Raw genomic sequence first — 10,708 nt, 5'->3', positions numbered from 1 at the left:
TTTCTGGTGCAGTAGTTCTGAAGATTTTTCAGCTGCGTATGTTATTTCAGGTTGTGCAAGTGTTTCATAGTTTTTTAATTTAGCATCTATAATACGGTTTTTGTTCAATAATGTAGTTTTCTTTCTTCTATTGTATTTTGCCATTTTCGGTTCTCATTTAGATTGTTAGTTACGATTTCTCCTAAATATTCAAATTTATCAACAGTTTTGGGTAAAAGTTGCGTATTGGACACCCCCCCCCCCCCCCCAATCCGTTTTTCAATATGGCACAGATGTAGACAGTAGAAAATATGGTTGTGGTAACAAATGACGTTATAAGGTCCAGAGCCAACTAATTAAAGTAGACTGAGTGCAGTGCTACGGATCTTTGTCGCCACGGCCACAATTTCAAATGGGTGGACGGGGGGGGGGGGGGGGGGCGGGGGGAGGTGTCCAATACGTAACTAACTCAGTTTCGATTCCCTGTTATATTTTAATTTTATTTGGAAGTCAGGTTGGACATCCTAATCTTGTTTTTCAAATGATATTTTAAGGCCAACTTGCTGTGCTGTTTCTTGTAGCGATTAAACATGTATGATGTTTTGAGTATTGTTGGCCAGGTGGGAAACAGCATCAGCAGATCCCAAGCAGTTGAAACTTCATTTATCGCACATCCTATTCTTATTTTCGTTTGATTATCTTCGTACCATTCGATCATTACATGTTCCAGTGCACAGTTGAAGAGTAATTGTGATAGGCTGTCACTTTGCCTGAAGCCAATTTTTATGTGGAATGCTTCAGATGTCACTCCTGTAAACTACTTTCGATGTGGTGTTGGGGAGAGTAAGTTACGTTAGCGTCATTAAGCTGGTCACTTTTCCAAATGTCATGCATTAGTTGAGTGATCAGCTAATATAAACAATACTTATATACAGTAGTGATACACAATACATTCGTCTTTGTATGTTACACATTGCAGTCGAGGGCCTTCAGCGTAGAATTCACTTGGTGGCAACACTTATTTACTTGGAAAGCTAATTTTTAAAGTATGTGGCAGCTTGTTGAACCACATACCTATTAAAATATGGACCACTGTTATATTTAGTTTTGTCCTCTGCATGATCTTGTTACCCTCACTTCTAGTGTCATAGTTGAGTGTATCACACTTGCTAGCTTTGTTTTTACTGTTCACAAAAAACTGTAGTAAGTTCATACAAATAAGGAATATATTGTTAAGTATTTGTCAGACGAGGCCTCTCCGGACCTTAGCCTGTGCATTAACCTCATTGCCCTTATCTACAATACGAATACTGTATTCAGATGTAGGCCTGCCACGCGGCCGCACACTTCGGTACCGTGATTAACAAATTATCCCGCGGTTAAGGCTTGAGCTGGAACTGTTTTTGGCACTTCGCTTATCAGGTGGAACCTACTGCTTATTTTCTCGCACACCGAATAGATGTGGCTTACGTGACGAAGATTTTTGTCCAGAGGGACCTTCACCGACGAGTCAAGCAGTATATTGCCCCCTCCTACGTACATCTCGCGAAGAGACCATGAAGATAAAATCAGAGAGATGAGAGCCCACACAGAGGCCTCCCGCAATCCTCCTTTCCACGAACAATGCGAGACTGGAATAGAAGGGAGAACAGATAACGTACCGTCCGCCACACACCGTCAAGTGGCTTGCGCAGTATGGAAGTAGAAAACTGGCGTTTTTCATTCTGGAATTCACCGTATGGTAACTACTTTATTATCTGCCGATCAACAAAAAGAATTGAATAATGGGTACAATCAGAATATGATTGATTATATGTTCAGTAAGGAAACTTCCCAGAACTGTTCGACGTTGAGCAGCAACCTCTCACTGATAGCAAAGAAGCTAAAAAATTTATTTCTATTCCTTTCTTGAGCAACATCGTATAGGATAAAACTTCTAATGAAAAAATATAACTAACGTCTCCTTCTCTACAGATAATAGTTTAAAGAGAAATCTTGTACATTCAGTTGAGATCGCCGGCGATTGGTTTTTCAATTCAGGGGTTTACAAACTAACCTGTAAGAACTGTTCATATTATATTGGTCAAACAGCCAGAGCTGTGAAAACAAGATATAAAGAAGACCTATTAGGTAAAAAAGGAGCGAATATACACAATTCTTTTGCTGGGCACCACCTGATAGCCAGTCATACGCCAAAACATTTAGAAGACACTTATCCTACACAGAGAAGACAAAGAGCGTAGATTAGATCTGTAGGAAGAGTTACAAATTTTCAAACATCTTGAGCTCAAGGACGGTAATCTACTGAATGACCAGTTGAACCTAGCTTGTAGACAATTTTTCGAAGGCTTTAAACCTGTACTGTTTACGGTATAACAATGCTGGTAACCTTAGTGGTTTATTTCCTCAGGAAGCTATGGTGCACCTTCAGTGGTTTAAGCTCACTACCCCTTACGTAATGGTGGTTTTGTCACGATGTATGTTTGCTACTACATCGGCCCTTATGTGATTTTGCCTGGCTCTAAAATTGTTTTTCCTGTGAATGTGTATTAACAGGATCTTTTACCAGTGTTCGTATTTCTTGACAAGATCCATTGTCAATTTTAAAGTTCTGACATGTATACAGTTTGTGGGTTTCACTAATATAGTAATGTAAAATTTTTTACATTTCGGCTGTATATGCCACTGCACGTAAGTTACTCGGCGTAAGCGCCACCTGCCTTTTGATGTATAACTATTATTTGTACCAATGCTCCCATACTGTTATAACGCGAGTATTAATTTCCTCCCTTTTTTTTAATTGTTACTCTACCTATGGACGTTATTGATACAGATAATTTACAAGTTGCCTTTGTACGCCAATTGGCACCTGTTTCTCGGCACGAAGCCACCTGCCCTGTTTTGAGAGTAACTACGCTCGCCGATTACACTAAGTCGATTGTGAGCCCTGCAAGATCCATGAGCTATTTTATATTGACGTGACAAACCCTAATTCTAGGGCTATATTTTGTTTTTGACACATGGATCTATGCCGACAATTGTAAAAACGGCTATGGTACATTAGTCCTTACTGGTGTAAAATTCTAAGTACCAGTCGTCGTCATAATTCTGTAATGCAAGAGTTCTCTAATATGTCTTATAAGCCAAGAATAAATTTTAATTTTCATACTTTTCTAATGTAAGCTATGATGTTCATTGCCCTTAGGTTACCTTATGAAGAAGACAAATTTATATTTATCGAAACCTCGGTCAAGAATTTCTTTATCCATTGCAACTGGTCGGCTGTTTATGATTTTATTACGTGAAACCGTTGCTGTTGTACATCTATGTCTAAAATATAGAAGTATGTTACCTATTTCTACCTACGTAAAATCACATTTTATCTCCATGAGAGCAAGTAGTTTTAATGTTAGTAAGCGATTTACTGACTTTAGGATTTAGGCCTCAATGTAGGAAAATACGTGATTTCTTCTGTCACTCCAGTTTCAAATAACTATATAGTCAGCTTTGCTGGTAAAATAAAAGGGTGGTGTCTTCAGCATAGCTTACCAGAGAAGTGGAAGAACTGTTACATTACTGTATTAGTAGTAGTAGTAGTAGTAGTAGTAGTAGTAGTAGTTCAGTGTACTGCTGGCTAAGTATGTTAACTGTGACTGCGTAGGCAAGTGCTTGATGTTCTATGCCTTAAATTTCATGAGCTATCCACGGCTCACTAGATCGGAGGCTTTGGAAAGATTTAATACTATGCCAGTTCTCATTCCTTTATCTAGGAGAGTGCACAGTCTTTTCTAAAGCCATGCAGCATTCATTTATGAAGTCAAATGAGCGGAAAGCCCATAAAGAGTAACCATTTGAAAAACCATGCTAAAGCTAGGAAACAATGTTACTTAGCTGTAGTTTGAAGCCTCTATTGTAGGTTACTTCGCTTCTTAGCACTGTTTTAACTGTGTTTTTAGACTACAAAGACGTTTCCCTTATTACTACAGATTAAGGCAAGTTGTGGTTCCTTCTATACACTTTCTTCAGGGATCGACATAACAGCTGAGTATTTGTTATTTAATGTTAGGATTACCTTGCTTGTTTTGTTTCCCTTAACCTCTTCAGGTTGAAACTTCACGGTTTTGAGTTGGTATCTCATGGTAGATACCCATAACAATATTCTATTTTCTGCTCGTGATACGAAATTCTTATAAAATAGAATACATACTGCTTTTGATATTTTTACGATATTACCGTACTGTACTACGCATAATGGCTTGCTGACTCCAGGTGCCTCAATCAGTTTCCACAAGGCTTTGCTTACGTTATTAGACTGCAATATTTCGGCACTTAATGTTTTCCAAGGTTAGAAAGTTCTGCTTTAAGCGTTTTGTTCTGTTACACTTTTATTAGAAAATATGCATTCTTGTTTTGTACAGGACACACAGGTCATGCATATTCTTCCTATGTTTAACAAGGTTGGCTGGAAATCTCAGTTTTGTCATTCCTTCTACTCCGTGTGTGTTGGCTATCATCATTTCTGTAATGGGTGATCAGAAGTCTTCGTCATGCCGGTAGAATGGCTAATGCTGATCCCGTTTATCTGACGCTTCCGCGTGGGATACTGTATCCAATCCCTCCTAGCTACCTTATTTTTAAAGAAATTTGATCTTGCTGTTATTCAAAGCTCGTTTCTTTTCAACACTTTGTTGTTTTGTAAGAACTGTTATTTATTGTGTGTGTTGTGGAAGGTAGTTTGAGTAATGGGAAGTCCACGTTACTTAAGCTGTGTCACCAGCAATTTTGAGAATTGTTGCGGGATGTATCCAGGTAGATCTAGAATCTGAGACCCTGGTGTCAAAGGAAAGTATATTTTTACGATTGTGTGATCTTAACATAGCTGAGTTTCATGATAGCTAATTTGCTGAAGCTGACATCAATGTTAGTCTCAAAGTACATTGTCATTGGAACCCGTCTGCTTAATTTCGTCACAAACTGTAGACTCTTCACAAGGTCGGTCTTGCCACAGAATCGGTGGTTTCATGCCAAAGGGACGGGTACTAAAAAATCTTAAAACGCTGGTTTCAGATTAAAATGACTGGTCTTAGTCGCTATGCCAGGCAAAAGCACATTAAAATCCGTTAGCTCGCATTTCAAATAAAATTGCTCATGACAGTATCAACGTTTGACAGTTAAATGACCCGTTTCAGCGAATTTAACTGCACGAGTGTTTTGCCAGAGATATAAGAAGCTTAAAAGAAACACTTGGTCAATGGCTCATTACTACGTATGCCTGAAGTAAGGCAGAAAATCTAATGAATAAACGTTTACGAGAGAGATGCGAAACTTAAAGACAAAATACTGTCTTTGACTACAGATGGAGGTACGTCCACGTTGTAAAGAAAATTCTGACACGTCTGCAAATTCTGTACTGCATGTGGCAGAAAGATTCATAAATTGCGTCTTATTGTTAGGAGAATCTGAAGCGCGAGTCAACGGATTTTTCTGCGTTTTATGGTGGAACAGCGACAAAGACCCGTGCAAGGGTTGCAATTCATCACTTCACATACAGAGTTGTCATGTGAAAGGTGTAGCATCATTTGACGGTGATACCAAATTTAATTCATATTTTTACATTTCATGTGGAGTGTGCTATCTAGTGATTTATCTGTAGGTTGTGCCAGTTACCACCGCTTTCGTAAGTGACTTCTTGAAGCGGCTGCAACTTTAGTCATGTGACAACCAGGTAGCTTGAATATGAACAATGTCACAAAATTAGCTAATAGCGAAACATGAAGTAAAGTGTTAGTTTCAAAATTAAAAATCGCGTGCGCAGGTCAATGACTTCCCTCAAGAAACTGACATGTTTGGAAGTACTGAGGACAAACATTCAGTAGATTGCCTAAGAATCACGTAAAAAATTTTTATTACGCTATATAGTACGCGGGTAAGTTATGTTATTACGTTACAATTATGTTTTGCTTTAGTTTGCGGTTCTGTTATTGATTCTGCAGAAGGAAGGAAATGAAGCTCAGGGGTAGCTGAAGATGAATTATTTTCCGCAGGGTATTTCAGAGGCAGGTGCACAGTTCGTGAATTATTCGATTCAATTTTAAGAGTATTTAAACTACACTGAAAGCAGGCACGGGATTGGTAGTAATTACGTTTACCCTCATTTTGCTCTCATCTTGAGATTGATGAATTGGGTAATATAAGAAACCGAGAAAGTAGGTACAGACAAGACGAAAATGGCAAGAGTATTTGGCCTTATTTCAGTCTCCCGAAAGCCATTGTTCCCAGAAATCTTGCAGCTCTTGGCTCGCTGGCAATCCGGTTCACTTTCAATAGCTGTAGTCCCTAAACAAGCCCATCTTTTCACGATAATGGCGCGTTTTTATAGTTTCCCTCGTTGCAGTGGAAAATCAATTTTCTTTATTACATCCATCACGGTTGAGATTTGGCACGAGATCCCTGTTTATGGAATCCTCAGTCACGCATCCCATTACTCATGCAAGAGGACACGTTTTGTACCAGTTAGAAGTTATGGACTGCACACACAGTAGTGTTTGATACTGTGTCTGGGTTAAAGTACAATGGCTTTCTAAATACCCTAAAACTGATAACTAAAATGCCGAAATTGGTTTCAGTAGAGCCGGCGGTTAAAAACACGCTCTGGTGCCGGCTGACGTCTAATGGGGCCTGGATTTAGCAAGACTGACTGAATTGCTGACTTGACTATAATTTATGGAACTGGAGTACTCCTACCATGAAGTGGTGAGGCGTTCGACAGGAGAATACTTCCCTGTTCTAGCTTCTTAAAGCACTGTTAGAAACTACATCAGTCATATTTATCCATTGCAACCATAGTCAACGCAAATATATAGTTTGCATCTGCCATTTCCAAAAGAACAGTTCTATGCCGCCGTTTAAATTTATATAAAGGCTCGCACTATTCGTCGAGCTTGTTATCACGTGCTTTCCATGTAGCGCGTCGAGACGATGAGGGGGAAATTTCAGCTTCTCTCGCAATCTGCTGTCGCAATGACAAGGCTACCGCCCTGGCTCACCACAGATTTCGTTCACATACATGATGTGTGCAAAACTTGGCCAGAAATTAAAGTGACTGAAGTGGGAACTCCACATCACCAGACGTTCAGAAAAACAGTATTTTGTTGCGGGTCGGACGATGCATGTAGTGCAGAACGGTAATCAGAGGGTCGTGGGGTTGAGTTCGTAAGTGCAACAATTTTTTTTTCAAATTTGACGTCACTTGCGCTGCATATAAACCGAAGTATAGGTCAATGTATTTTATTTGTTAATATTAATGTTTTCATAAAAGGTGTGTAAAGGGAAAGCAGAGGACAATGTGGCACTGCGAACAAATTTCCAGGAAAGGATTATAAGGCGTACACGAGACCTTAGCATATAAAACTGAATACTTCATTGCTGTACGGTTAGTGATTTACACTTCTGTAGTGATACTGATCGTAAAAACAAGGTAGCACTAATACTCTAACTTGCACGCGTTATGAACGCGTCATTTTACTGCATAAGGTTACTTTAAAGTTTCTATGGCGAAGTAAACTTTGTGTACATTCACGAAAGGCTCTCTCACCGAACAGTTTGGCGTGTAACGCATTATTTCGCCAAATAGTATAGCTGGTGATGCACAGAGATGCATTCTTCCCGGATTGTGATTCAGTTTTGTGACTCTGTAAGGTAAGAACAGTTTAATAGCTTTTTGATCAAATTCTTTACCTTGCAATAAAAATAGACGTCAAGGAGTTGCAAAAGCGAAGTGCATATTATTTTTTTCTAAACGCTTCGCCTTTTCAATTCAGGCCAAGCACTACATGCACCATAAATTTGGACGAAATCAGTGATGAGTAGGCGCGGTATCTTTGTGGCCAGTCTTCTGCGCTTTGTTGGATATGTAACAAACCACCATTCTCGATAAGAAAGAGCTGTCAGTAAGATTTGACTATTTGCAGAAATTCTATGTAGTTTAACTGCGTTTTCAGCAATATGTTATTTATGTGCGATGCCGGAATTTCTTTGTATTTTGAGCACAGCTGAAAAAATAATGAATACGTGCTACACGACAAAGCAAATATAGAACAGTACCTTCCAAAAATGTCAAAGTTACCGACGTTGGAATTAATTATAAATAATGAGCTTTATTTCTTTTCCTGTCAGACTTTGCTTAGATGCTTACATTCCTACATGCAGATACTTAGCTTTCAGAGCACCGTAGCAGCTTCTTTAATGATCTTGCCGATTGTGTAAACAGGGTCGAGAAAGGGATCCTGTAGGCTGCCGCACAAATCACATAAAAAACGCTAATTGTTATTGGAACGCAGTATATTTAAATGAACGTTTTTTGTTAAATAAAATATTTTAAGGTAAGGTTGTCCCAGCTTTTGCAGTGAAGCGGAAGGCAACAATCACTGTGGTGCAATCTGACTGCTCGTCTCACTTTTGTCTCGTTATGGACGGAGTCTAGAAGAAACCCCACCTCGCCGCTCGTCAATCGGAGAAATGTCCCGGCTTCGTGCTCATCCTCAATCCGTAGTTCCCGAACTGTATGGGCTGCGGCCTGTCCTGTTCATCCAGTTTCACTCACCATCTTTCACGCGTACCGTGATGAGAAATATGAATCATCTATGTACACGTTGGTATCATTTCTAACTCTGACTAAAAAATATATGTATACGTATTCAGTAAATTAACACAGGTCAGGAAACGTTTTGCATCACCCCAGTTCCCAGAAGTCCTTAAGAGAGACGTTGACTATGGATACTGTATCACAGACACAGTCTGTTGACTGTTCAGTGGCGTTATTAAACCAGCCCAAAGACGTAAACAACCGTTCAGGAGCAGCGCCTATTAGTGGAGGGGGTCGGACAGTGCATCACTTCCGGTCATTCCACCAGGAAGGAGCTAGAGGGCTAGAGGGCTAGAGTTTTCTGTAGTTCAACCATGGCTACACGGTCAATACTGCGGTTCGATCGTGTCCGCATTGTTACTTTGTGTCAGGAAGGGCTCTCAACAACGGAAGTTTCAGGGCTTCTGAGTGAACCGAAGTGTGGTTCGGACATTGAGGAGATACAGACAACTGCCGATGGCACGCATCGCTCAGGCCGCCCAAGGGCTACAACTGCGGAACCCTGACAGCAACGCCATCATGTTGAATAATGCTTTTCGTGCAGCCATAGGACGTCGTGTTTCCAAGAATATTTTGCCCAATAGGCTGAATGAGGCACAACTTCGCCCCCGACGTCCACGACGAGGTCTATCTTCACAACCACGACACCTTGCAGTGCGGTACAGATGGGCCCAACAACATGCCGAATGGACCGCTCAGGATTGGCATCACGTTCTCTTCACTGATTAGTGTCTCATGTGCCTTGAACCGAACAGTCGTTGAGGTGTTTGGAGGCAACCCGGTCAGGCTGAACGCCTTGGACACGCTGTCCAGACGAGTGCAGCAAGATGGAGGTTCCCGGCTGTTTTGAGATGGCATATGTGGCCGACGTACTCCGCTGGTGGTGAAGGATGTCGCCGCAACGGCTGTACGATACGTGAATGCCGTTCCCCGACCGATAGTGCAACCATATCGGCAGCATATTGCCGAGGCGTTAGTCTTCATGGGGGACTATTCGCGCCCCCATCGCGCCCGTCTTGTGAATGGCTTCCTTCAGGATAACGTCTAAGGAGTAGCCACCATATTTTCCTGACACGAACCCTATCGAATATGCCTGAGATACATTGAAAAGGGCTGTTTATGGACCACGTGACCCACCAACCACTGAGGGATCTACGCCGAATCGCCGTTGAGTGGAACTATCTGGACCAACAGTGGCTTTATGAACTTGTGACTAGTATGCGACGATGAATACAGGCATCCATCAATGCAAGAGGACGTGCAACTGGGTGTTAGAGGTACCGGTGTGTACAGAAATCTGGACCATCGTCTCTTAAGGTCTCGCTGTATGGTGCTACAATATGCAATAATTTGTTTTCATGAGCAAAAGAAAGGGCGGAATTGATGTTTATGTTTATCACTTTCAATTTTCTGTACAGGTACCGGAACTCTCGGATCCGAGGTGAAGCAGAACTTTGACGTGTGCATTTCTCTTGTGCGCAAATAATTTCGCAACGTCGTCGTTGATTTTGTACTTGCCGTTTAGTGGCTGTTACATCCAGTTTCTTGTAACATTTGCCGATTTCTGTGAATGAGCTCGAAGTTGCGGACGTGTGACTGTCGTGATGCGCTGTATCGGGATAATCCCTGGGCAGCGTGTGGTATTCAAAGGACGTTTAAATGGTATTGTGTGTCGGAAATCTTGTTTCCTTTAGGAGTGCAGCAGTGTGGATGCAACGCGCGGCAGTTTTTCGGTATGGCTCCGCAACATTGCTGCCTGAGGGCGATGATGCAGGCCGTTTCCAAGGTGTTACCGCTATCACCCAACAACGGTGGAGAATACCTGTTGTGGCCGGACACACGGAGACAGCGCTGCTATGCCAAGACAGGTAATCGGATCGCTGACACAGGTAGTGTCTCGCGTCCGGTAGAAAAAATTGCGCATGTTCTAGACAATTTGTTTACGTACAAGAACGTAGAGGGGAGGGGGGCAAACGAGAGAGATCCACGAATTTCGTAAATGTGGTAAGTACCTTTTTTTGGGGGGGGGGGGGTTTAAGGCGCGAAACACCTGAAGTCATAAGCTCCCAGTAGAGAACCATAGAA

The sequence above is a fragment of the Schistocerca serialis genome, chromosome 7 (assembly GCF_023864345.2).
Source record: "Schistocerca serialis cubense isolate TAMUIC-IGC-003099 chromosome 7, iqSchSeri2.2, whole genome shotgun sequence".
NCBI lineage: Eukaryota > Metazoa > Arthropoda > Insecta > Orthoptera > Acrididae > Schistocerca > Schistocerca serialis.
This window is presented reverse-complemented; position numbering follows the sequence as displayed.